The 26157-nt window shown below is 40.6% G+C and overlaps 1 protein-coding gene and 2 long non-coding RNA genes across 5 annotated transcripts in view; 2 read left to right on the top strand and 1 right to left on the bottom strand.

Annotated features, from left to right (window-relative positions):
* The window catches only part of kcnab1a (potassium voltage-gated channel subfamily A regulatory beta subunit 1a), a 121989-nt gene that overhangs the window by 47684 nt on the left and 48148 nt on the right, over positions 1–26157 (top strand). The gene's annotated exons all lie outside the window — the stretch shown is intronic.
* On the bottom strand, positions 5316–6597 carry LOC146504206 (uncharacterized). Its single transcript, XR_014868870.1, has 2 exons — positions 6520–6597; positions 5316–5457 (listed from the first exon to the last, which is right to left on the bottom strand). It is a non-coding gene; the product is annotated as an uncharacterized LOC146504206 (long non-coding RNA).
* Positions 7982–24999, top strand: LOC146504207 (uncharacterized). Its single transcript, XR_014868869.1, has 2 exons — positions 7982–14555; positions 14595–24999. It is a non-coding gene; the product is annotated as an uncharacterized LOC146504207 (long non-coding RNA).

Below are 26157 nucleotides of genomic sequence, written 5' to 3' on the forward strand. Positions count from 1 at the left end.
ATTTATCCTCTAGTCTATTTATTGTCATTCTTTATCCTGGATATGTTGGCTTGGAAAATTGTAACACTTTTCAGGCTAAGAGCTCCATTACATACTCACTGGAATATGAACTTGTCTAGACGCCGGGTTATGTAAGTGGGTCGTGATACTGCATGACCAGTAACTAGAGACAGGTCATACGTCACCCTGTGATGAACACCTGTGACGCGCCTGAAGTCAAATTTGCAGAGCTACACTTGGCAAGGAAACTGTGTTATTAACATGAAGAGCCAAAGGACTCTAAAAACATTATCCCACTTAAACTTTACAGTCATAAACCGCCACAGAGATCACGCCAGCGTTGTTTACCATAGTGCCGTGTCAGCGCTTTGATGATGTGAATTTAGACACTCGCAGTAAGCTTTGGGAAGATCAGCGACTCACCTCACAGTGGGGGTCAAACGAGTATTGATTGAGCCGTCTTGAAAACAGACGTGGTTGGCAATAGCGCTGACATTACTGTGATGTCAGTAATTACAAGCACCGCAAATTAATTGCAGTCATTCCTTCAAATCATCAAATGAAGTAAACTAAAAAAGAAAATCCCAACATGTTGAGGTGATGTGGAGAGCTTACTGTTGTGGGTTTACTGTTAACGTTCTTCTGCTGCTGATGTGGGAAGAAAACAAGCGACAAGCAGACAGTCGGCTACAGTGATGCCATGAGAGTAGTGTTGTGTGTGTGCCAGGATTTTACAGCTTTAGTTGTGCTTATGTCAGCACAAATATGCCCACAGTTCAGGCAGAGTGTGTCTGCGTATATATAATATATATAACAGCTTAACAATTTAGTTTTTCCAGTTCAACTTTAAATGGAGCTCTGTACACATCTGCACGCACTCCGTTAAACATGGCTCCCTGTACAGGAGAGTGAGCCATATGCCAGCACAGTCATCCTGTCAGTTTGTCTTCAAGCTTTCAGTTGACAGACAGTGGTGAAAACATGACTTGTGACAATAGACGAGGACAGGCTAGAGTTTCTTCTCACTGCTGCACAGAAACAATGAGCGGAAAGATGGAGAGAAAAGAGGAGAGAGATCGAAACGAAAAGAGACGGAGAGACGATACCAGCGCGAGTGCTAATCATTCCACGCAGCATTGTCTTCTCCTGACAGTAATGCTGATGGACAGTATGGGAGGAGATAGTCCCACAATGTCCATCTCTACCACTCTTTCCCATCTCTCTCTCTGCTTCTTTTCGTTTCAGGAAGTGAACCCGGGGTTGCGCACACCATCTGCTCTGGCACTGCAGTGTAGGTGAAAGCATGACAACAGGAGAGGTGTTTCATTCTCTGTGTGCACCTGTGCGTGTGTGTATGTGCTCCTCACGGCACAATAATACACACACACTCTGCTGCCGCTGCAGGCCTTTAAGTGTTTATTACCTTTAAATACAAAGTTATTTGTTTTGTGCCTCGAACCACAAAATAAATAATCATAAATGTCTTTGTGAATTGTGGTGAAAAAAACAGTCAAAAACGATCAAACTAGCACAATGCGGCTTCTGTTTGTTTTGTACAGCGCACCCACTGGGCATGTCCGCCTTTGTAAAAGATCGACGTAACCACTGTGATGTCAACTGTTTTGAAGCCGCTGCCTTTTGTGCTTATTTTGAAACTAAATACGATGATATTTGGATGAGAGGCTTGAGCTCGGGAGTGATCAGCTGATGCTAAACCAAGATGAGATGGGAAGGTGTTAGAAGCAATTTACTGCAAAACGCAAAACGTTTGACTTTTATTACAAGAACCAAGGGAATGAGGGAAGTGCACCAATAAATATGTCATTACTAGTCATACAGATCAAAACTTTTTTTTTGCCCCTACAAGACTGTAAACAGAATTATTTCTATTCTGTTGGGATTTACTTGCTTTCATAGCTGTCCTCAAGCTGGCATTTGGGGAGCTTCAGTTTTTGGCTCATTGTTTTTAAGATTGAAGTTGAATCTTGGACAGGTGAAAATTTAGAGAGGGTTTGTAGCTATAGCAGTAATTTAAGTGTTGTCATATAAGGCAATACTTGCCTTATTAATTCATTAGCTGATGGAATATGTTGTCGTCGTGCCGTGTGCAAGTCTGACTGAGTAGAAATCATTGGAATCACTTTTGAATAATTTCAGACACAAGAACATGACTGACTTTGGAGACAGAAAAGGAACACTAAACACGGCGACAAGAGATAAACATAAAGACAAGGCTGACTAAATGTGGAACACAGGCATGGAAATGGAAACCTAACAATTAGATGACAAAATGAAGACCAGAAAACACAATATTACACAAAGCAGAAACACAACTAAAAGAACCAGAACCAGGAATATAAAATAAATATAAAATAAATCAGAATCTAAAGAGTCTAAACACATAAACACAGAGTCACAGACCCAGGACCATGACATACATAAAGTAAATATGAAAAAGTAGGAGAGATTTGTAACTTTTGTAACTATATGTGGTTGTGAAAAGAAAGGTAGGGTTTTGTTTAAAACATATTGTGAAATGTCAGGTATAGCATTATGTCCACTGGCAGATGAAGTGACTAACACTGAATATCTCTTCTTCATGGCACCTGTTAGTGGGTGGGTGCAGGTGAACATTTCATCCTCAAAGTCGATGTGTTAAAAGCAGTGAAAATAGGTGAGTGTGAGGATTTGATTGAGTTTGACAAGGACCAAATTATGATGGTTAGACTGAGTCAATCTGCAGTGGTCAGTATCAAAAGTGGTCCAAGGAAGAAACAGAGGTGAATTAGCAACAGGGTAATAGGTAGCCAAGGTTCATCGATGCATGTGGTGAGCGAAGGCTGGCCCGTGTGCTCCGATCCAACAGACAAATTACTGTAGCTCGCATGGTTGATGCTGGTTCTCATTTAAAGTTGTCAGAGAGCAGATAAGGAGCTGCATAGCCTCAGACCTATTGGGGTGCCCGTGCAGTCCAATGCAGAATTACCAACAATGGGCATGTGAGCTTCAGGACTGAGCCACAGCGCAATGGAAGGAGGTGGCTTGGTTTGATCCTGCTTTCTTTTATAGCTGGGTGAATGTGCATCACCTACCTGGGGAACACCTGGTACCAGAATGCATAAAAATAGTTCAGGAATGGTTTAAGAGAACAGCAATGAGTTTGAGGCAATTTCCCAGATCTCAATCCAATCAGGCATCTGTGGGATGTGCTGACCAAACAAGTCTGATCTGTGGAGTCCCCACCTCACAACTTACAGGACTTAAAGGATCTGCAGCTAACATCTTGGTACCAGATCACAGCACACCTTCAGGAGTCTAGTGGAGTCCATGCCTTGATGGGTCAAAGTGTTATGCCTAATTAGTGTATGATAAGCAATCATATAAGATGAATTTGATATTAAAAAAATAGGCAGGTTGATTTGGCTAAAATTAATAATAATTAGCTGTATATACTTAAGTTTATTAGTACAGGAAATTCTGTATTACAAGCACAGATCCAGCTTCAGCATCAGTACTAACACAGACCCATTGCAGCTTCAGCTCTAGCAGATTAACTTGTATTTGCCAATTGCCATGCAGCTCAGCCAAAGCTTTAATTTTCCATTACTGCATGCTAATGCTGATATTCAGTCATCTTAGGATTCTAAATGTTTGTTTATATAAATCTCATTCTGTTTAGTATAGGTTGACTTTGTTCTACACTAACAGATGGAGAAAACTGTTTTAAAGGAGGGGGGTGGCGTTGTTGTGGGAACAGCAGGGGTGTCAGGTGTGACTGTGAGGTAATGGCAAATGGTTTACAGGACTCACGGGTCTAGTAGGAGGCTCCCTCAGCAGAATTTGGCTTAGGGCTCCAGGGAGGTGAGGACCAGCTTTGAGTTTTACTTTTGTCACAGTGCATGGCATCTGTTGGGCACCCTCCTATTTCTTTGTGCAGTCATTTCAGAGACATATGTGACTTTTAGTTGTGAAGCTACCGTGGGGCTACAGATTGGCTCAGAGGAGCATAGAGAGGCAAAGTCAACACTATCTGACAAATAAGCCTCCACTGCAGAAGCTGCTATTAGAAACATTCATGACTTTAACACCCTAAGTTGAACGGTCACATCACGAGCATGGAACATCAGCACCTCTCCTGAAGAGAACTGATTTCGTGAAGTAATCTGCCTGTCTTTTGAAAAAGCCCTGGTGTTCTCTGCCCTGCTGTTATTGCAGAAATGCGGAATCTAAACAAGCCACCGCCTTTTGCTCAGAGAAGCTCTTCTGACGAGCGGCAGCGCGGCGGGAGAGGACAGAGATACTGAACAAACAACAGTGTTAGATTGTTTTCTTTTGGAAATGCCGCGCAGATCTAAATTTGTGACGTGATCAAAGCAACATGCTGTTGATAAAGGCTGAGTTCCAAGGCTTTCCTCCTTCTGACAGAGAGCCTGGAAGTTTTGGATTCACTTTGAATCTCTATGACTTATCTGTCCTTAGGCCTCACGTTTTGAAGAGTATTCTGTATTCTCCTAAAAGAACACGTGTAACAGAGGTGGGATCATGAAAAGCGAGGTAGTATTTACCTGAAGTGACTCTAGCTCTATGTGGTCTTTCAACAGCAGCTGTCCCTGCGTTCCCAGGTCACTGAGTACACACAGGGAACAGGATGCCACTTTATACTGTGTTTTACCAAGCGTGCTACCACCTCAATGCACCAATCGCTCTCAGGATGTCGAAGAAGTTGCCCAGGCTTCATGTTAACACTGTATCTCACCTCGTGCTGAACCAATGTCCACCCTGTGCTTTGACAGATGTATTTGAGGACACACACACACACACACACACACACACACACACACACACACACACACACATACAGTCATGTGAAAAAGAGTTATCTCAGGACTCTTTGCAGTCCTGTGAAAACTGAGTACATCTTTACAACCTCCACAGCAACTGCTAATATTTTATTAGCAGTGCCAATAAAATGCACTTGATTAACTGATCATCATCAAGTGTGAGCACCTCTATAAAAGCAGAAGTTTTGGCAATTTGCTGGTCTAGAGCATTTAGGTGTGTGTTAACAGAGCTACGATCTTCCCAGGAGTGGACGGCCCAGCAAATTCACTCCAAGGTCAGAGGAACTACAAATACTCTGTACACTGAAAAATCTACTTCCCTCTAAAATCGAATAGGGTTGCACAACTTCTAGAACGAAGTCCTTCGGACGGATGAGACCAGACTGGAGATCTTTAGCAGTAATGCACAGCACATGTTTGAGGATTGTTTTGCAACTACTACTGTATACAAATGTATTCTAGAGTCAAATGTGAGTGAGGCCCAGAATGCTTCATGCAACAAGCACAGCAGCAAATCTAAAACAGAAAAACTTCGCAGCATTGCAACGGCCTAAAGTTCAAAGTTCAGACCTCAGCCTGACTGAAATGCTGTGCATACATGAATATCTCAGTCAACCTCAACTAGGGATGGGTATCGAAAACCGGTTCTTGTTGAGAACCGGTTCCCACTGTTTCAATTCCTTGGAATTGTTTGCCATTTTTGCAAACGATTCCCTTATCGATTCCAGTCGCCCCGAATGACGTCACCACGTTGCGGAGCGTCATTTACCTGGCAGGAAACATGGCGCGGTAAGCGGCTCAAACCGCTCAAAACTTTGGTTATACTTTACGAGAACGGATGATAACAGGGGCAACTTGCAGTACTTGCAAAGTAGATATTTCATTTAAGGGAGAAAACACTACGAATATGCAAAAGCATTTGCTCACAAAACACGCGATAACCTTAAATGAATGTCGTGTTTTTAATTCAGCTCCGGACTCGTGAATCTCAAACCCCAGCAGCAGCGGTAACGTTTGCACGTCCCTCTCCCGTTAATGCGGCAGGTAAATAATCAACTAACAGTGCATCTTATGTTAGCGCGATCTGCCTTATTACAAAACCTGCCATTACTGTGCGTTTAGGTGACCATGATGAGAGAGACAGAGTCTGGCTCAGATGCTGGCAGTTCTCACTGCAGTCTACCGGTAGCGTCTCCTTTCAGGCCAGGATAGACGAATGTCACCGAGCAGTGACTAAGTTTGTGGTCAAAGGCTTGCACCCATTTGCCACAGCAGATGATTTTCAGTAAGTGAATGTGTTTAATTGTAGGCAGGGACATTACTGGATATTCTTGTGTAATTGCTACTGAATAATTTATGTTATACTTTGTTATTGCTACAGGAGAATATTTATTTTATTATTTTACATTTACATTTTTTTTTTCCTGGGGACCCTGTGACACCCCATTGAAGAGCTGTAGGCTGTGGATCTCTTAAGATCTCACTGTTAGGTTTGTAAGGCCATGTTACTCCTAAATTTCTATCTCGTTCAAAGAGAAGATATAAAACAAAGTTCTAAGCTAATCGAACTTAATGTTCTCCTTTTTTTAAAAAAAGAATCGATTAAAGAATCGAATCGTTAAACAGAATCGAAAATGGAATCGGAATCGTGAAAATCTTATCAATAACCATCCCTAACCTCAACTCTGTAAAGAAGAGTGGGACAAATCCCTCCATAACAATGTGAGTATGATTAAGTCACACAGAAAACAATTACTTCACCTTATTACTGTTTATATTTGGTTCTTAGAGTTACTGAATCATGAGGTGTGCTTAGTTTTTCACATGACTGTATGACAGTCACAATACCAAATTGTCCTAGCTCACTGTTCATTGTATTTTTTATTTTGCCATGAATGTGTGAGTTTGAATGTCTAATGTGTACATGATACAAGGAGTTTAATGGGTTATAGCCAATGCCAGGGATGAGTAACTGACACGCAGCAAACCAGTGGAGTGGAAACAGGAAATTCAGATAAACTGGCAAATATTCGTAACAAGAAAAATCACACGCTCACAGAAAGCTGCTTATTTATCAGTGTTTCTGCTTAAAAGTATGAAGAAAAGGGTTCGACATTCACATTTATGTTGGTAGAAAGAAGAAGAGACTGTTCGTCTAAAAAACTGCCACTGGTTTAAATGTTATTGGGCCATATGTGGCACAAGAAAAAAATTTGAAAAACTTGGCAGGAAAAAAAGCTAATTCCCGATGACCTTTCAACATGTGTTGCAATGAAAAAGACATGAAGGCTTTGTGAAAACTGGGCAAGCTTTTGCATGAGCTAATTCACACACTGCTAATTTGGCAGAAGAGGGTTGGTGTCAGCTCAGTTACTGTACATTGCCTGCTGAGAGCTTGCACAGTGTTGTGAAAGGCCGGATTAGCAACTTCTGTAAAAGGAAAAAAAGAGTGTCCATGTGTTGTGGCGTTCTACGGAGGAGCTGTGAAACGAGAAAGATGATAATGAATAAAGGAAGGAATTCTTTGCCTGCTGGTCCCGCTCCAAAACCACCAAACAACAAACACTCAACAGCCCTAACCAACGCATTATCTATGCTTGTTGCTATGGTAATTGTGTCCTCGACTCTATAGTGCCATCATTCAATTTGGAACACTTTAATAGACATCCACACACACACACTCACTCCTGTTTAACATCATTTTAGAGGACATCGCCATGACTAACGCTCATTTCCTGAGGCTCACTCTAACCTGAAACACAGTCACAGCTGACTTTAACCAACACAGCCTGTAAACTGTCCGAACAGACTAGTTACTTGTCTCCAGAAGGTCGCCAAAAAACCCGCAGATACACAACGAGTACCTCAAGCTGAGGGTAAACAGAAAACGTCAACTGAAGCCAGCTGAGGACTAACAGACATAACTGTGTTGGAAACATGGAGGGGGATATGATGCGATGCGATAAAAGCAGAATAAACAGCAAGCTCTATCGGGTTTCCATTCAAATATTGTGCAAAGTTTGAGCAAATTCCCCGAAACTGCCAAAACAATGCAGTTTAATGTCTGTTCTCATTTACAACCATTATGCAAATATCAGTAATAGCTGACTGAGATAAACAGCTGGTGGCACTAAATCTCCAGTTGGGTGCTATTAAGCAAAGGAAGAAGGATACGGCTTGAAAACTTGACATAGTTAAGGAAGCACAGTCAGACCTCCAATTATGGAGACGTGGGCTGCGTTTTGTGTTGCTGTTTTTTGTTGCTGCTCTTTGCGTTGTCCATATCAGTCAGTGTTATGCACATGCTGACGGCGCTCCTTAAAAGTATGTTGCTGGAAGCGCGCTCGGCGTTGTAATTACTTAAAAAGTTGCTGATGTAAGAGTAGGTGGTGAAGATGTTGTACTAATTGGTACTGATTTCAGCATAACTGGTGATCTAAGAGAAAACTGTGGTTCATAATTTATTTATTTTTTTTGTTACATGTCTCCTAAAAAAGCTAAACAAGCCTCACAACTACTTTACTTTCATATTCCCCTAGATCGCTGCTAAATGGCATAATTTAAATAATAAAATACATCTCTTCTAAGGAGCCTTCATGGGGGTTTGACGGGTGGGCTTAAAGTCTTTTCAAAGGTAGCAAAAGCCGCTATTTAAATCGCTCAAGTGATGCTGGGATGATTAGAGGAGCATAGAAAAGCAAAAAGAGAGGCAAAAATGAAAAAGAGAAGAAAGAGGTGTGTCAAATGTACAAATTATACAAGTAAATCCCTATGGGTGCTTATCATATTGAACTGTGGGAGGAATAACAAAGTGTGATTGTCTGTGAACTGTTTCTCTGTCCTTGAGCGTCCTGTAAGGCGCTGATAGGAGCTAATATTAATTATAGCGACAGGTCTGCAGCTGAAACTGGCGCTGACTTCAAACCTTTTATCTCATATGTGACAAAAATTTATAAGAATAACAACTCGCTGTGCGTAGCCGTGCAAAATATATCACACAGTCAGTGGCAGCTGACTTTGTCGTTCATTGTTATTCTTTAATTAGATCCCAGTAGCATGCTAGATACTGAGCCCAGTCCCAGCTCGTCACTTTTGGGCATTTGGTCCGGGGCATTTGACAATTTGGCTTTTTTTCCTTTTCTTTTTTCTTTGTTTTTGGAAAAAAAACAATGAAAAGTTGAATTTTAAAACCAAACCACCTAAACCTAACCATAGGGAGATTCTGTTGTTCTGTTAAATAGGAGTGTCTGTGCATCCATACTGCTGTGATAAAGCAGCACTATTTGACACCTTTGGAGAGAGAGAACAAGATGTACCAGAGTTGAGAATAGCATGGTCAACTTTTACCCCCATAAAGATGACATTTGGAGACATCTCTTGTAGATTTAATGAAAAGTTTTGACACCTTGGTATATATCAATAAAGATCTTTTGACTATTATTAGAATAGTTTCCAGATGTTTTTAAAGGGTAGCTTCACAGGCAGATACCATTGTCACTAACATCTGATGGATACAAAGTCATTTTGTTCTGTAAGCAGCTCTGATACACGACAGAAACCACTTAGAAAAGGGATGTTCCCGGATGGTTTGTCATTGTTTTTGGTGTTTTGTTTTGGTGTAAGTAAAGTAGCCCAGTATTGCAGGTGTTTTTGGATTGCTAAGGTTCTTATTCTGTTTAGTGTCCAACTGTGTTTTAGCTCATGTAAGCAAAGAAAAAGACTTTATTCGCACTACCCGTGTTATTAGTGCTCGTGGTTATCAGCGTGTTGATCCTCCAAGGATTCATTAGTCCCTCTAGAAGATGGTAATTAATCCTTCATCCCAGAAACAGGCTTCTTAGCAATTACCACAAAGTTGTTCTCTTTTGAGTTGTTAAATCTGTTTTTGGTTTCTCGAGTTAAAGTGCAACATTTAGCTAATTTTGATGCTTCTGCCATCCTAACAGCAGCAGGACGTTTGCTTGATTTCTTGAAGGTTCGTGCACCAAGTTCACGTAAACCAGGAAGAGATACAGTTTTGTGCAAAAGTTTTGAGTCAGACATTATTTTTGTCTGTCTTTTGTAATCTTTTAAATTAATAATTAAGCAATAGTTCTCCAAATTTCTGAAGTCTGAAGACTTTCAGAGACTTTCCACTCTGGAGAAACTACTTACAGCTAGCTTTGCCTAAGAAAGTGTTAAGGTATAAAGGTGCTCATACTAAATATTGACTTTGAAACTTTTTAGAATTGCTGCTTCTTAAAAAAAAAAATCCATCTATGTTTGTGCATGTTTCAATAAATCGCTGCACATATTTCACATTTTCCCAGCAAAATATAAAAAAAATGAAGACTAGTGTGAGACTTTTGAAGAGTACTGCATAATGGATAAAATGTTTGCCTGTTAAATATAAACCATGAATAATCAAAGGGTCATTGATTAATAATCAATTGAGTTATATGCTGGTGCTCTTCTTGACCCTCTTCTCCTCTTAATTATAGAAGATACAGGTGTGGAAAGTGCTGTAAGTTTCAGAGGGGACACACACTGTCACTGTATAAGCTGTAGTGGGATGTATGACAAAAAGCAAAAATTACTACGCTTCCTTTGACATTGTTTCAAACCACACAAGTTGAAAATTGTGCCAAAAAGCAGAACAAAGCTGTTTGTCTCTCTCGCCTCCAGCTAAAACTCTCTGCATCCTGACAGCCATGCCAGTGTTGAAACCACATGTCCATCAGCCAAAATGCTCTATGTGTGTGTGTATGTGTAACAGCTGATCCCCTCAGGATGCCTGTCTCTTTCACACTACATCTCCTGACAGCTCTTTTGCTGCATTTTCCAGGTTTAACTGTGATTGTGGCCCCGCTGGTCAGGAAATGTGAAGTTATATACATTTGTGCATGGCACCATTTGTCCCTGCTAGCAGCAGCCATAAATCAAACTGTGTATACTTCACCTTGATCTTTGTCAAATCGAGTGCATAATTCAGTATTTGAGAGATGAAAAACAGTATTTTATAAGACACCTTAAAAGATGGGTTCTTAAAAAAATACTGTATATACAGCCTCTGTTGTTTTCAACATGCATTTACTTTTTACCTGTTTAATGTGGACTTAAACCGGTGAACAGGTAAATCAGATTTGCAAATCAGATTTGCTCAAATTATGGTTCCAGGTGTAAGAAGACAAAATATGTGATTTAATAATACAGCAATGATGGTGGAAATTGTGATCAACCCCAGTAAGAACTTGGACCACTCTGCCACCAGTTAACTTTTAAATAAGCTTGATCTTGTCTTATGACAAGACATATTTCACAACAGCACACTTACAAAAATGTGAGCAAAATGCAGTATACGAGCACTTAATTGCTCCCTAATGCAGCAGTAAGCTTTGCATTTTGATCCCGAATTGAACTTTTAAATCCCACTCATCCATCTTCAACAACTTGAGGACTACTCTACCCTAACCTTTGTTCCACCTGCCATATTAAATATTAAATCAAAACATCTTTAATTTAAAGGGTACAGGATACTTTAAAACAGTTGTGAATTGTTCATTCCTGTTGAGCATTAACCAGGATAGTATGCAGGGTGAGAAGCCTGCTGTCAAAGCCTCCTGGCTGCATCACACTGTCCCCCCGATCTGTCTGCAAGAGTTATTGTGTCTTAAATAACAAGAAAAGAAAAGTGCAGCCATGTTTCATGAAATGGGAGGCGGTCATACTGAGACGATGTGCAATGTGCTTGGTTTTAGATATATTACGGTGTTAGCTTTGAAACAATTTACTTGACATTATGTGAGTGCAGAGAGAATTTTTGTTAGTATTTAACTGCGAAAGCATGTGCAACTGCTTAAATAGCTGGTGTAAGCTTATAAGTGTGCTATTTCAAAGTAATTGTGCTTTTAACAGCTTTAGGGAGTGCAAGCAAAAACTGTATTTACTCTACAAAACATTTGTTACTTTTATTGCCTTAAACATAACAAGAATAGCTGGTGTTTTTACTGCTGCTGGCTGTGAGTACAGCTACGCCTGGCATTGCAATATGTTTCTATCATTGGTATGTGAGCTGAACTGCACCTTTATTTCACACAACAGTCAGAAGCAGTTCTTGTGGGCTCTAGTAATTTCTCCACATGACTTCCCCTCTTTTTCTCTCTATTGCAAATCACAGATCCTGGGAAAATGTTAATGATTTAGAGCTTTGCGCTCAAATAAGTGTGGAAGTTTAAAATCAAAGGCGATAAAAACCTCTGAGCACATCACTCGGCAACCAACCTGCTGCCTGCCATGCTTTGATCTCTGGCGTATTGTAATGACAACATTAACATTCAGCTTTTGAAAACAGGGTTGGCTTCTTTTTGTCTCCCGTACATCAGGTTCGACATTTTGCTGACATGACATGGAAACTGCGCCGAATTACCATCAGATCGTGATGCAGAGAGACGTAAAAACATGACTGAGAGATCGAAAGTGAGGGAAGGTGTTAGACTGATTATTACTGAGCCTGAGCAAATCCTCAGCTTCAACGATGTCTCGCACATTACTATGTGTAAGCCCGCCTGATTTGCAGCGTGCGTCAGGGTGCTTGTTCTTTGGTGCCTGTATGAAATACTACACAAATGATAGATGGCTTCCTTTTTCAATTAGAGGTGGGCACACTAATTCATTCGCAGTATTTTCTTTGCAGATGTTCTTTTTATCCTGACTTCAGATGAGTTTCTGTTCTCTTTTATGCCTTTCTGTTTGATCTTCTTTCTCTCACTTTGTCTCTTCGTTTCACTTCCTGTACAGAGAACAGTGGCATTACTTATTACCATGGTGAATGGATGCTACTCAATTCTGCTGTAGCCTGTGAATGATGTCATGTTATCTGCATGGCGGACTCAAATTCACATGCCCAGTATGATATTAAGTCACTCGTGAAATGCAGACATGTTAACTTCAGCACACTTGTGCTTTACACATTTTGCTGATGACTGAGCAGGAAAGGCTCTCGAATCATCTCTACGCACGAACACACTAACATACTTTTCTACATGGGGAAATCTCACTTTGATGTGTCGTTGTAGCGTAAAACATCTGCATGATTTTTGGTCATTTACAGTTTAAATTTAACCCATTTATGTCACCCTTTTTCCAGTTTAAACAAAATTTTGCAGAACACATCTGAAGTGTTTTTGGGGAGACAATAATGTGATGGACCAGCTGTGGAAGTGACAGAAACTAAAACACGTGAAGGAGTGAACTGAGACTTAAAAGAATCAGAGGATTCATGTGTGTTGATTGTTGTGAGTGGAAAAAGATGCAAGCTAATGTGTTTTTAATTGCGTGATTCATGTAATACTTCAGACACATGTTTAGCGTTAGCCGTTTGATGTTAGCTTGTCACTTCTGCAGCTGTTCTGTCCCATTGTTGTCTCCCCAAAAACACTTCGTTTGTGTTTCAGGGGATTTTGTTTTTGTTTTTTGTTTTTTTGCTGAGCTTTTGCAGCAATTTTTTTTGTTTCTACTGTGTTTTATTCAACTTATGTTGTGTACATTTGACCTTTCAGAACCACCGCAGTAAATTGAATGTGGTCAGATTTTGGAGTATTATTCAGACAAAACGAACAATATGAATGGAGGCGAGAAAACCATGATGTGCATTTTTTTAAATTATTTTTCCTTTGGCAGTTTATAATACTTTATCAGTTGTTCAGTATTAAAAATTAATAATTACAGATTATTTATAATATAAACAAACTCTGTTCCTAGAACACTGTCTGTGAAACACAGAGTGAATTATTGTGTTTAACTTCAATTCAACAAATGCCCCACTTTAAAAAAGCACACTGCCGCCAAGGCAAAATCTCAGTTTTTCCAGTTTTAAAGAAGGTGATGTTGTTTTCTTGCCTGGTCATTGCTCCACCTCTTCACCAGATTTCATGGATTTCAGACAGAAAGGTGTTGCATAATCTTTTAACAGACAAACAAGCAGCACTGACAGCACACCTCTAGCATGGCTTTGTGCTGGTGAAGGGAATAGTTCAGAACTAGAGTGAAAACTAGAGTAAAAACTAGAAGGGCATTGAAGAGGTCAGCTCGCCAAAGACTTCATATAAAAGATGGATGTTGCTTCAGGGTCTAAAAGATGAAGCCAATGTGGAAAGGCTTTAAAACTACATTTTTATTTATTTATTTTTACTACAGCAGAGGATTCAAAAGAAGTCTAATGTTTAGATCTCTATTAGAAAGCAACTCTTCAGGCTCTGTGATATATGACCTCAAACACATTCCTAATAAGTTGCGGGTTTTGAACTCTTAATGAATACAACAGAATGTTCATTTTATAAATCGTGGTTCCTATTAGAGTCAAAAAGAACGGTATGCTTTAGAGTGGGCCGAAAATGTGATCGGCAAGTCCCTGCAGCATAAGCGTGTAATGCGCGTACTGTGTCAACTTTCAGAACTCCAAGTTGGGTAGTGGATTTGTACGGCACTGAGTGAAAGTGTTTTATTCTCAAGGAAACCGTGACATGGTGAAGAATCCCTTGTTGGCAAACACAGTGCTAAGATGCTTCTTGTAGTTGCACGTCTTGGGAAGGAATTTGTCCCACTCCTCTTTGCAGAAACTCTCTAAATCTTTTAGGTGGTGGTCATCTGACCACAGCACTTTCTCTCAAGCCTTTGTTTATTTAGATGTCCACTGGTAAACTGAAGACAGGTCTGTCCATGTGCCTTTTTGAGCAGGTGCTGGAGCAGGGTGCTGCGAGATTTCATCCATTACAGTGTAAGTGTGTTACCGATTGTGTTCTATGTGACTGTTCTCCCAGATGCCTACAGGTTATTGACACGCTCCTCCTGTGCAATTTTGGGTTGATATACCACCTTTCATGATCATCCTTGACCGAGGGTCCTTGAGCTCCAGACCGAGGGTGATTGATGGCAATTCTGTACGTCTTCCATTTCCGAATAATTGCACCAGCAATTTTCCCCTTCTCACCATGCTTCTTCCTGAAGGACTCTTTCTAGCAGGTCTTGTCCTGATGCCATTTGGCAGCTCCTTGGTCTTACCCTACACACATAATGAGTTGATATCAAGAGACTGTAATTGATTGATTGATTGATTGGCTGTGTGCCCATGTGGAACACAGATTACAAGCTGTGTTGACCTTTAAAGAACATCCCGTTACTTTGCTTTGAGAAACTCTTTAGTTGCTTTTGCAGGAAGGTTTGGATTATTCTTCTTTTGCACTGTGAAGCCCATGCTGTCAGTCTGCACTTCAATCACATATTGATACTTTTATCTAAAAAATATTAAGGTGGTATACAGATGTAAAATCTTTATCTGACTGTATCTTGCAATTCAGCAGAGGCATAAACATTTGAGAGATTTGGGTTCAGTTCCCGGCAGCAGTGTTTACTGCTAAGCAAGCCAATCAATCAGCTGCCAATGTTTGTCTAAGAGGAAGATTAAAAAGTGATCATGTCCTGATTATCACATTATCAAATCCTGCTGTCCATCCAGAAAAGAGAAAAGTGTGAACCTGCAATGTGTTTTGGATGAGGGCTATTGTAATCTACAAGCTGAAGCTTTGAAACTAGAAATAGTACAAGGAAATAATCAAGAAACAATAATGTCCTTTATGCATGCTGATGAATGAGTAAGAGATGTTCCCGACCATATCTGCATATGTAGTGTTGGGGGAGATGAACTGTGTGTGTATGAGGGTGTGTGTGTGTCTGCGTTTCTATATGAAGGCCATATACAGTAATTGACTTCCGTCTCCATGGAGATGTGGATAACTGCAGGAACCTCTGTTGTGTGGGTTTGTCTAATGCATGCAAGATTTTTACTTGGTGGATGTTTTGTGGCTGTATTTGAAAGAGGCAACTGGTTTGTGCAAGCTGAGTTGCAGAATGTGGATTCAATAATGCATATTGTGTGTGTGGATGCTGTATTGTGATTTCCAGCTTGCAATAGCATAGATGGTATTGTTTTCACCTTGAAGAAAAATCTGGCCCTAATACTCACATGAGCCCACATGATCGTATCACAAATTCAGTGATTGCAGCTTGAACAGATCAGGCACTAAGTGTAAATTTGAATTTCTGAGTTACTGGGTTAGCATGAATCTCCCCATTACAACTGCACACGCTGGAAACTGCATACAACATGTGAGAACACATGCACTGTGACAACAGCAAACATCCAGAATAATAACAGTGATTCTTGAGGAGAGCACGGATGAATTAAAGGGAGACTGAAAGTGCGAGTGGGGTGGAAGGTGTTAAAAGACCACCCGACAGTGTGAGTGGGTGTGATGAGTGAACAGCGAGGAAGGTATAAAAATCACAGACTGAGACAGGTATTCATCACAGACTGAGTGAAAAACCTCCCTCGGTTAATTCTTTAATACGAAGAAGATGGATTTGTTTCTTCCGTCTCTCGTTTCACATCCAGTTTATAATGTGTCGACATCAAAGCTGATAGAATAAGATCTTTCTGTGGAGAGGCTTGACCCCTTATGTTTCGCTGCACTCATCCTCAAGCAATGCACAAAAGGCAGCTGTAGTTTAAACCCACAGCATCATTGTAAAGCCCTTCTTAGCATCTGAAGGCTTTAACATTCATCTCTTCATGTAGAGAAAGTCTTCTTCTCCTTGAAAACTTACACCTGGAAACTGCATCTTTGGATTTGAGACCGACATTAAAAACTGGACTCATTACTGAAATTAAAAGAATCAGTACTGCTCACATGTCACATTTCTTGGCATGGCTTTATTGCCTGCTGGTGGATTACACGTGCAAACTCTTAAACCCCCCTTTGCTGTCAAAACGGCCGTAACCTTTTGAGACATGGCCTCCACTGAAAGTGAGCTGTGGTATCTGGCAACAAGATGTTAGCACCACATCCTTTAAGTCCTGTAAGTTCCAGACCAGGCCTCCATGGACTGGTCTTGTTTGTCCAACACATCCCAGAGATGCACAATTGAGATCTGGGGAAATCTGAGGTTGTGTTGTGCCCCTCAAACTATTTCTGCTGAGTGACAGGGGCATTATCCCCCATCAGAGGATACTGTTTCTATGAAAGGGAGTAGATGGTCTGCAATAATGCTTGGGTAGGCAGGACCCAAAGTTTTCATCACATCACCCAAAGCATCCAACTGGCTCCACTTGCTGCTGCTTATAGTGCAGGTGTTCCCCAGGTAAGTGACACACATGAACCCAATGTAAAAAAAAAGAAACAAAACAAATGATTCATCAGGCTAGGCAATCTTCTTCCATTACTCCATACTTCAGTTAGTGTCTATTATTGGCAGTTTCTGCAGTGAACAGGGGTCAGCTTGGGTAACCTGACCGGTCTGTGGCTACTCAGCCGCATTTCAAACAAACAGCAATGAACTGTGTATTCTGTCACCTTTATATCAGAACTTTTTCTACAATTTGAACAGCTCATCTGTTGCATCAAAGCCTTTGTTCCCTACATGCATCAATGAGCCTTGTCTGCCAATGACCCTGTGGTTGGATCACAGCTGTTTCTTCCTTAGACCAGGAATACACAACATGACCTTCAGCTTTGGAGATACTTTGGAGATACTTTAGAGATAGCATTCTCCTGCTTCCAACACAGGACAAAATGTTCAGTTGCTCCCTAATATATCCCACCCACTAACAGGAGCAATGATGAAGTCGGTGTGTGTGTGTGTGTGTGTGTGTGTGTGTGTGTGTGTGTGTGTGTGTGTGTGTGTGTGTGTGTGTGTGTGTGTGTGTGTGTGTGTGTGTGTGTGTGTGTGTGTGTGTGTGTGTGTTCAAATATATTTTTTATTTTCCCTTATCTCTTCCTGCATCTGTCCACCTCTCTATCATGCTCCAGTTCCACATGTTAGTGCAAATCCACAGTATTCAGTGAGCACAGCTTGTTTCCCTCTAAAGAAACATGTGATTAGTTCTGCAGACATCTGCATGGAGATACATTTGTGCACACTAATTGTGGCTTTACTAAATGACCCCCTTCTTTTGTCTTGGTTCTATAATCCCTCTATAATTATCCCCATTTCTCCCGTAGTTTGCTGGTGTTGGAAAGGGTTGATGTTGTATAAGTGAGTGTGTGCTTTAAGGTATGGTATGATATACATCATAAGCTTTCTTTAACAAAACTTTGCACTGTTTTTGAGCCAGATTAGAATTTTTTAAATTGCTTACATTGCCTGGCAAATAGGTCAACAGAATCCCAGTAGATATTGCATTTTAATGATGTAATTTTGTTTGTGAAAATGGATTATAGGGTTCATTAGTGTTTAATCACCCAGCACAGCATTATTCTTTTCATATCACTTAGCAAGCACTTTTTATCTGAAACTTAATTTATCACATTCACTTCTTCAGATAAAGATGTGGTATGAACACCTGGCAAATACAAATACACTTAAGAAATTAAACCTTATGATGGGAACCTTAATACCTTATATGTCTGAAGAGACTGTAATTATCCCCATGCCCTTCACTGGATATCAGCAGGTGCAGACTGATGCAGTGGGAAAACTTGAAACAATGAACTTCCACCATGAGGTGGTGAATAACTGTGCTGCAATGAGAAAAAAACATGAAAAAATAGAATATATTTGGATGCAACGTGTAATAACATGGTACATCTTAATATTAATCCTTTTTTTAGGTGTTCAGCTAAGGACCAAGTCACACAGGCCAGCTAGCGAACAGTTGTGAAGGAAAAATATGTATCCCTTGACTTCTTGCAAATAGTTGGTTAAGGTTGATAGCCGTCAGTATCAAACTGATTACTAAAGCCCATTCAAGCAGGTATAGAAATGGTCAATGACCATCTGGCAACAACAGGTTGCTCGGGAAAAATATGTTTTCCCCAAATAATTAGTGAATGGTTACTGGGAGTCACTCTGTCAAATTGCTTGCAGTGCTGCACAACTCCTAGCAGAGTGGCTCGCTAACTAGCTAAGCACTAGTAAGTATGACACAAACCAGAAATGAGGACCATTGTGCCTCAAGGTAAAAGTTGCAGCAATTGAAACATGATGGCTGTAGTAGTGAGGCACAGCTTTATTCTGAAATTGAAGGTTTGTGTCACAATTTTTCAAATTTTCCTGCCGTTTGGCTAGTAGTTAGCAGGTTTGTGCAGAAGTTGGCCCAAAGCTGTGGGAAGTAGGGTGGTGTTGCAAAAGGCAGATGTCAGAATAATGTGGCAGGACGCTGTGGAGCTCCTGTTTTTTGTTCTGTTTGGGGACTGGTTTAAAGGATAGCACCGGAGGCAAAATAGAATTTAAACCATGTTCTTCTTTCTGTACTTTTTATGAACTCACCAAAGGTCATCTCCTTAATTCCTTATGTTCTTTATTCCACATGCTGTAGTTAAGTGAGCTAAAGAGTAAAAACAAAGATCATTAACAAATATCATCAACTTAAACTTGCGAATCTCAAATAAAACAGAAAACAAACTGGAACGGAAAGGCTTTTTACTGAGTATAACCTGAGAGTAGGTCTGCTGCAGTGTGCTGCTGGCTCAGGAAGCAATGAATAATGTGGATGGATGCAAGATTTTATTACCGAATCTGGCAACCCATTTGTAAGGATAAAAAGTGAAAATTTCACATCTTTTTTTCCTGATGTTTTATACCTCTATGAACTCAGCAGGGAGGTAATCAAATAAAGAGTTTGTAAAGTGTAAAAACCTGCCCTCTTGGCCAGGTCTCTCTTGGAAAAGAGATTTTAATCTCAATGAGACTTGTACCTGGATGAATAAAGGATAATGAAAAAGGTTCTTGACTGTCAGGCATATTGTGGTTGCCAAGCAAGACACACATGCAAAATAATTTTAAAGAAAGGCTTGTTGGAGTAAAGTTATTTTTTTATGCAAGATAAGAAACTGAGCATCAGAAGAAAGGTGATTTTTTTTAAGCGATTTCGAATGGTTGTTGGTGCCAGGTGGCCAGAGTATTTCAGAAACTGCTGATCTACTGGGATTTTCCCTACACAACCAACTCTATTGTTTACAGAGAATGATCTGAAAAAGAGAAAATATCCAGAAAGCTGTTGTTAGAGGTCAGAGGAGAATGGTCAGGCTGCTTTGAGCTGATAGGAAGGCAACAGTCACTCAAATAACCACTTGTTCCAACCAAGGTATGCAGAAGAGCATCTCTGAACATGCAACACGTCAGACCTAGAAGCAGTAGCAGAATATCACACCAGGTGTCACTCCTGTCAGCTAAGAACATGAAACTGACAAAGCTATATACATAGGCTTTGTGTGAAGGTTGCCAGGTTGGATGAGTCTCTCCGTCTGTAGCAACATTCAGATGGTAGGGTCAGAAACAACATGGGTCCTTCCTTCCTTGTATCAATGCTTAAGGCTGGTGCGTTTTCACTTTGCACATTTTGGGCCACAGCTGAGCTTTGATCACAGCCTACCTGAGTGCTGTTGCCCACCATATCCATCCCTTTGTAACCACAGTCTACCCATCTTCTGATGGCTGCTTTCAGCAGGATAACACACCATGTCACAAAACTCAAATCATCTCAAACTGGTTTCTTGAACATGGCAATGTGTTCACTGTACTCAAATGGACTCCACAGTCACCAGATCTCAGTCCAGTAGAGCACCTTTGGGATGTGGTGGAACAGGAGATTCACATCATGGATGTGCAGCTGACAAAACTGTGTGATGCTGTCATCTGAGGAATGTTTCCAGCTCCTCGTTGAATCTATGTCATGAAGAATACAAGGACCTCTGAAGGCAACAGAGGGACTAATCCAGTGCTAGTAAGGTGTACTTAATGAAGTGAGGTACAAGTGGTGCAGGGTTGTTAAGAAAGATCCCATGGTAAGAAGGCACCACAAGCCTTTTTATTCTGGTGACTATGCTGCCGGACTTACATAAACTAATTCACTTCCATGCTAGACTCACCGACATATCGACTAACTGACATTTATTTTAGCAGATTTGAGAAACTCTGTTGTGTCCAAATAAATCATGAAGTGTTTAGAAAGTATTACAAGGAGCAATAAGTGCTGTAACACAAGTTTTCCTATATATTGAATAATTCTGGTGTGCAGATTTCAGCTTCAGTTACACAGTACTGGATGCATCTTGTTTTGTCAGTTTAATGAATGCTCAACTTTCCTCACAGTGTTTAAGCTGGAAACCTTTTGTAAAGTCAACCTCAGTTCAGCAAAGGTTAACTTAGTTTGTGAAGAACTGAATCAAAGCGCTGAAGACAATTGTTGATCCTTCAAAGGGACACAGAGGCTGAATTTAAATGGTGAAGCAGTCTGAATGTCAGCCGGTCTCCTTGTACACTGCACAGTATACAGTATAGGGTGTTATCAATTAATTAGACAACCTAGCGAAAGATATATTACAGACAAATAAAATAAATATTATGCAGCTCTAAGTGTGTTCACTATAAAGGTTATCAGAGAGATTTAGAACAATAACAAAAACCATAATCTGATACAATTTGATTGGGTTTCCCCCCTGAGCAGTGTCAGTTTACAGAGCCTCAGTTTTTTTTTGTGAGAAAAGACATTTCCACCTTTTTTATATCTATAAAAAAGTATAATTAAGAATCATAGCTCATTTTGGTTTTCTTTTTATTAGGACTCTAAATATGCAGTGATAACGGCGTGGAAACAGCAGTGAGTAATAATAATGTGCTGTACGCAGAACCAGCCAGGCTTGACTGTTTCTTGGAAAAGCCTGTGCTGGTATATTATGACTTTTACGCTCCACAGCAGCTTTATGACATTTATTAAGATGCTCATTCTAACAGTGTGTGCACTCGCAGTACTGTCTGTGTGTGTGCGCGCATGCAGTTGTATGTGGGAGTGCGTGTGCCTGTGTCCACCAGTTTATGGTATGTCTGTATGTGGCTCTGCGCCTGTACTCGTGTTAGTGGTGTGAGAGTCTGTGTGCACATGTGTTCAATCAAGTCTATAAAGCGATAACTTAAAGAAAATCCCATCAGAGCATTTCTGGTCGGCTGTTCTGAAGGATTTACTGATTGTGGCCCACACACTTCAGTTCCCCCAACAAGCACTGTGATCGCTAGAAAATGTGCTGGCTTTGACTTTTCTCCACATGAGTAAAATTCAATTCATTTTCTGAACTTTGGTGGCTGAAAGTGTCAGTACTATGTTGTGGATGTTTTGAAAGAGATTTTTGACACGCTGAGATTTGTCTCATTCTTGCTTGCATATGCGATTGTGTGTGTTTATTCAACAGCTTGCAGATTGTTTGCATGCCTACTTTTGTGTCTTGCAGATGCGAGTTTTTGCCCGTCAGGGATTTTTGATGGTGTTTCATTGTGTAAGTTGTTCCACTTTAGTTTACAGCTTTACCCATGATGGAAACCCCTGAGGGTCATCGCAGCCTATTAAAGTGAATATATTCTCCTCCTTTAATCATGGTGAAGTGAAACCTTGCTTGCATGTGTTCCATTCAGCAGCAACAGTCTCTTTGGGGAGAGTTTTAAACAGGGTTATAGACAATTATTACTTCTATTTTTTTTTTACCAAGTAGAGGGTGGGTGAACTGATTATCTACAATGTGTGTTTACCCCAAGATAAAGCTTTTTCTTTCTCATGTTCTGGGTCAGGCAAATAAACAACTAGCTATTTAGTTTGGGCATCAGACATCATTTGGAGATCTTCAGCTGATTTCTTTATGAGATCAAAAGCAAAAAATACCCCTGGTTTGAATTTTGCTTCTATCCTCTTTGAACTCATCTCCTTGTGCACTTCTGCACCACTTTTCAGTCCTGCTGTTGTTTTTAGAGTCCTTCCTTATATACTAACCACTTGCAGAAGCACATCTGGACTATTGCAGTGAGCGTTCATGTCCAGCTGACCCAACTTTCATGTTTAGGACCATCAGTGATAATAAGATCCAGGCCCCAGCAGCACATCAGGTCAGGTGCAGGGCCAGGTGGTCCTCAGTTCCCCGGGGTTAGACTGTCAGTGCTAATTTCAACTGAAAACTCCTCAGTGAGAAGAATCTGCAGAACTGTTGTTGCATGGCATTGCACTCGTTCAAAGTGCAAGTTTAGTTTGATTTGCCAGATTTGGCTCTTTGCAATTTCGTCCCGGGCAGAAATTCAAGTCGCATTTTAAACACAGTGGAGAAGATCCAGCATACATCAGAGATGCAGAAACGCAAATGAAAATGTGACTTCCAGGGAGCGATCTAAAAGTAGCAGAAGTGCTCAAAGCACTGCAGACTGTAGTCTTTATTACAAAGAGTCAAATGTTCTTTAAGTTATGCTGGGAGTACCACAGAAAACCGTACCTTTAGCTTTACCAGATTTACTCCTCATAGGGTAGTCGGGGGAGCTGGAGCCTCTCCCGGCTGTCGTTGGGTGAGAGGCGGGGTACACCCTGGGCAGGTCGCCAGTCCATCACAGGCGTAACACAAACAGACAGACACCTACAGCTACTTTAGAATCAGACAAAGGCACATGCAGAGAGAACGTGCAAACTCAGTCGCCCAGCATGTTTGCATGTTTGAATCTGGTAACTTTCTGTTGTGAGATGTTAGTGCTTAGCTCTACACCACAGTGCCACCCTGATTAGTGATGTTACAGTAATACAGGCATACATGCAGTTGGTTTTTCTATATGGTCCATTAGTAGTGACAATGTCTTTAGCAACGTCCTTGTGTTTCCTAGTTAAGACCAATAATAAAAACTAATAATAATAAAAAAACATCTATTTATATTGCAATGGTTTTTAACTGGAATGATAAGTAATAACTGGGACTTTAGCAACACAGAGTCATCAGGACACCTAAGTAGTCTATTTTGCGTGAAATGCCTCCATAGCCTTTCTCTTGGTCGCTTAGCACCTTATCGTTTACTGAATGTAATTTTCTCCGTGCTTTTTAAAGACATATTGAGGTTTCTCCCTTGTAGCATGGCAATTTGATATCATGCATCTCTAACGTACCGACCGTGACCCAGTAGATGAAAGAAATCCTTATGTTTAAATAATTAATAAAGGTCTAGACTAATTGTTTGGCATTCATCGGACGACCATTGTTTCCCTGCTATAGGCTGCATGAATTAGACTGCCTGAATAGGAGATTACATCAACTTTTTTGCTTGACAGCAATGTTGCCTTGTCTCTGTCTTTATAGATTAAAAGATCTCATAAAGGCTGCATGTTTCCATTTGGGCTCCTAATTTTGTTGTAAAGTAAGGTTTGTAAAATTTCTTGATTAATTGCTATTATTGTTTTGTTTCAGACTCTCTGGCTTGTCTGAAAGTGTGTGAGTGTGTGTCCATGTATTAATCTCCTTTATTGATTGAAGTCCTAATTAATGTATAAAGCAGCCAATAAGGATTAGTTGAACAAACAGCTTAAAATAAAACACAACAAAGAGCCTCTTGTTATTGCTAAATGGTGAGTTTTTGTTATTTGTACATTTTAGATAGGGTGTCTACAGTTGGAAGGAAAACATATTTAATTTTTAATTTTACCCGTGCACCCACTTCATATGTGAACAGCTGGCAGTGATCGTGTGCGCTCATTCCAATTCTTCGCTTGTGTTTTCCAAATTGCTTCAGGGACTCCATCTACAAATCATCTGGTGACAACACCACTTAGATACAGTATATCTGGGGTGGCTCGTGGCTCCGTTTGTCCTGTCCTTATGTCGCTGGCTGATCCTCTGCTGCTCGGGGCTGATTCTCAATACAGAGAAACAGATCAGCCTTGTGGTCCTTGTCACAGCAACAGACATGCCGTACAGGTGGCAATAGCTGCCATGTTTCTAGACATCAGACAGAGATGCTGAGTTTTATTTAACAGCTGCTGATGTGGTACACTTCTCCTAATTTGTACATCTTAATAATGCACACTGCAAACTCATTACTGTTCCTCTGTATTAAAGGGTTCGCCACATAATCCAAATAATCCCCGGGCTGTAGTGCTCACAGAAACTGTATCACTCCGCAGAAGAAAAATTCCATCTATGATTTCTGAAAAGAGACATTCTGCTGAGGCTTTCAAATGATTTTTTTGATGCTTGCCATAAGGCAAGTGCCATCTGGTTCCATTATATCCCAGTGAAAGCAGACATCTCTACAGCTGATAACCACAAAACTTGGCAACTCGTGCCTGGACAGTGCATAAATAGCACTGCAGGCCAGACAAACATAAAAATAATAATGGTAATTTGGTTTGGGGGTGAACTGTTAATACTAGGTCTTGACTCTCTGCCAGCAGCCCTTACAGCTTTTAGGCTCATCTGTATGTGTGCACTCTGGTGTTTCTGACTGACTGTTTGAATCAAGATTTCGGTGTAAAAATGGACTTTAGTGCCCCAGATGTCCCAAATGTTATTTGTTACAGTGTGAAAATGTGTTATTTTGTATGAAGCTTGTTAATTCCTCATTTAGTTGCAGAGAACTTCAGGCGGAAATACATGCTAATCCCTGTTTAAACAGGATTAGTGTTTCTCCAAGTCTGATAATGGGAATGTTGCAAGTGGCATCCTTAATTTGGATCCAATGGGAATCTGCAGTGGCTGTCATTTTTAAAAGCCTGTGAAGTGCAAAATCCACAACAACCTATTTGAGTTTAGCCAACAAATAATGTTTAATATATATGATAATTTAGTCTGACATGTTAATCCTGCATTATGTTTTTATCATCCAGCAGATGATGCTGGACCAGCTGTTCATGTTAAAGCACAAACTCCTGTGCAAAGCCGGGAGCTTGAACCTGTGCAACAGATTCTCTTGGAGTTAATATGGAAAAAAAACCCAAAACATCAGAGACCCTTTCACAACATTATTCCAAGCACATAGTGATAGAAATCATCAGTAAATTACAAGGTCAGCAAATACACAACAGTGGTGTGATCACAATTTTGTTGTTACTCCGAGTCGGTGAGATGGATATTTTATAGCAGCAAAAGCAGAGCGACAGCTCTTTCTGGGATAGTGGCGCAGCTGCCCCTCTGTTGGTCTTCCTTGGTCTCTTGTGTTCTGGGGGCCTCTGGATGTCTGGAGTCTTGATCTCCTCTATACCTGCTTCAAGCCCTGGAGGACGGGGCTGTGGCTCCCCACACCCTCTAGCAGATCATTACATGAAGGAACCTTTTAAAAACAAGCGCGTCCATGCTCACAGGTGTACACACGGGTGCTCACACACACAAACGACACCCTTTTTGGCTCCTACCTCAAAGCACACTGTGCGCTGTCGATATTACGTGCTGCACAATAATGTTTAATATTTAGTATTTACAGTTATATTCCCATAGATCATCGTGATGTTGTTTATTGTATTACTCTCGTTTTCTTCTGCTTGTTTTCTTTTTTC

This window comes from Neolamprologus multifasciatus, chromosome 14, assembly GCF_963576455.1.
Source record: "Neolamprologus multifasciatus chromosome 14, fNeoMul1.2, whole genome shotgun sequence".
Classification (NCBI taxonomy): domain Eukaryota; kingdom Metazoa; phylum Chordata; class Actinopteri; order Cichliformes; family Cichlidae; genus Neolamprologus; species Neolamprologus multifasciatus.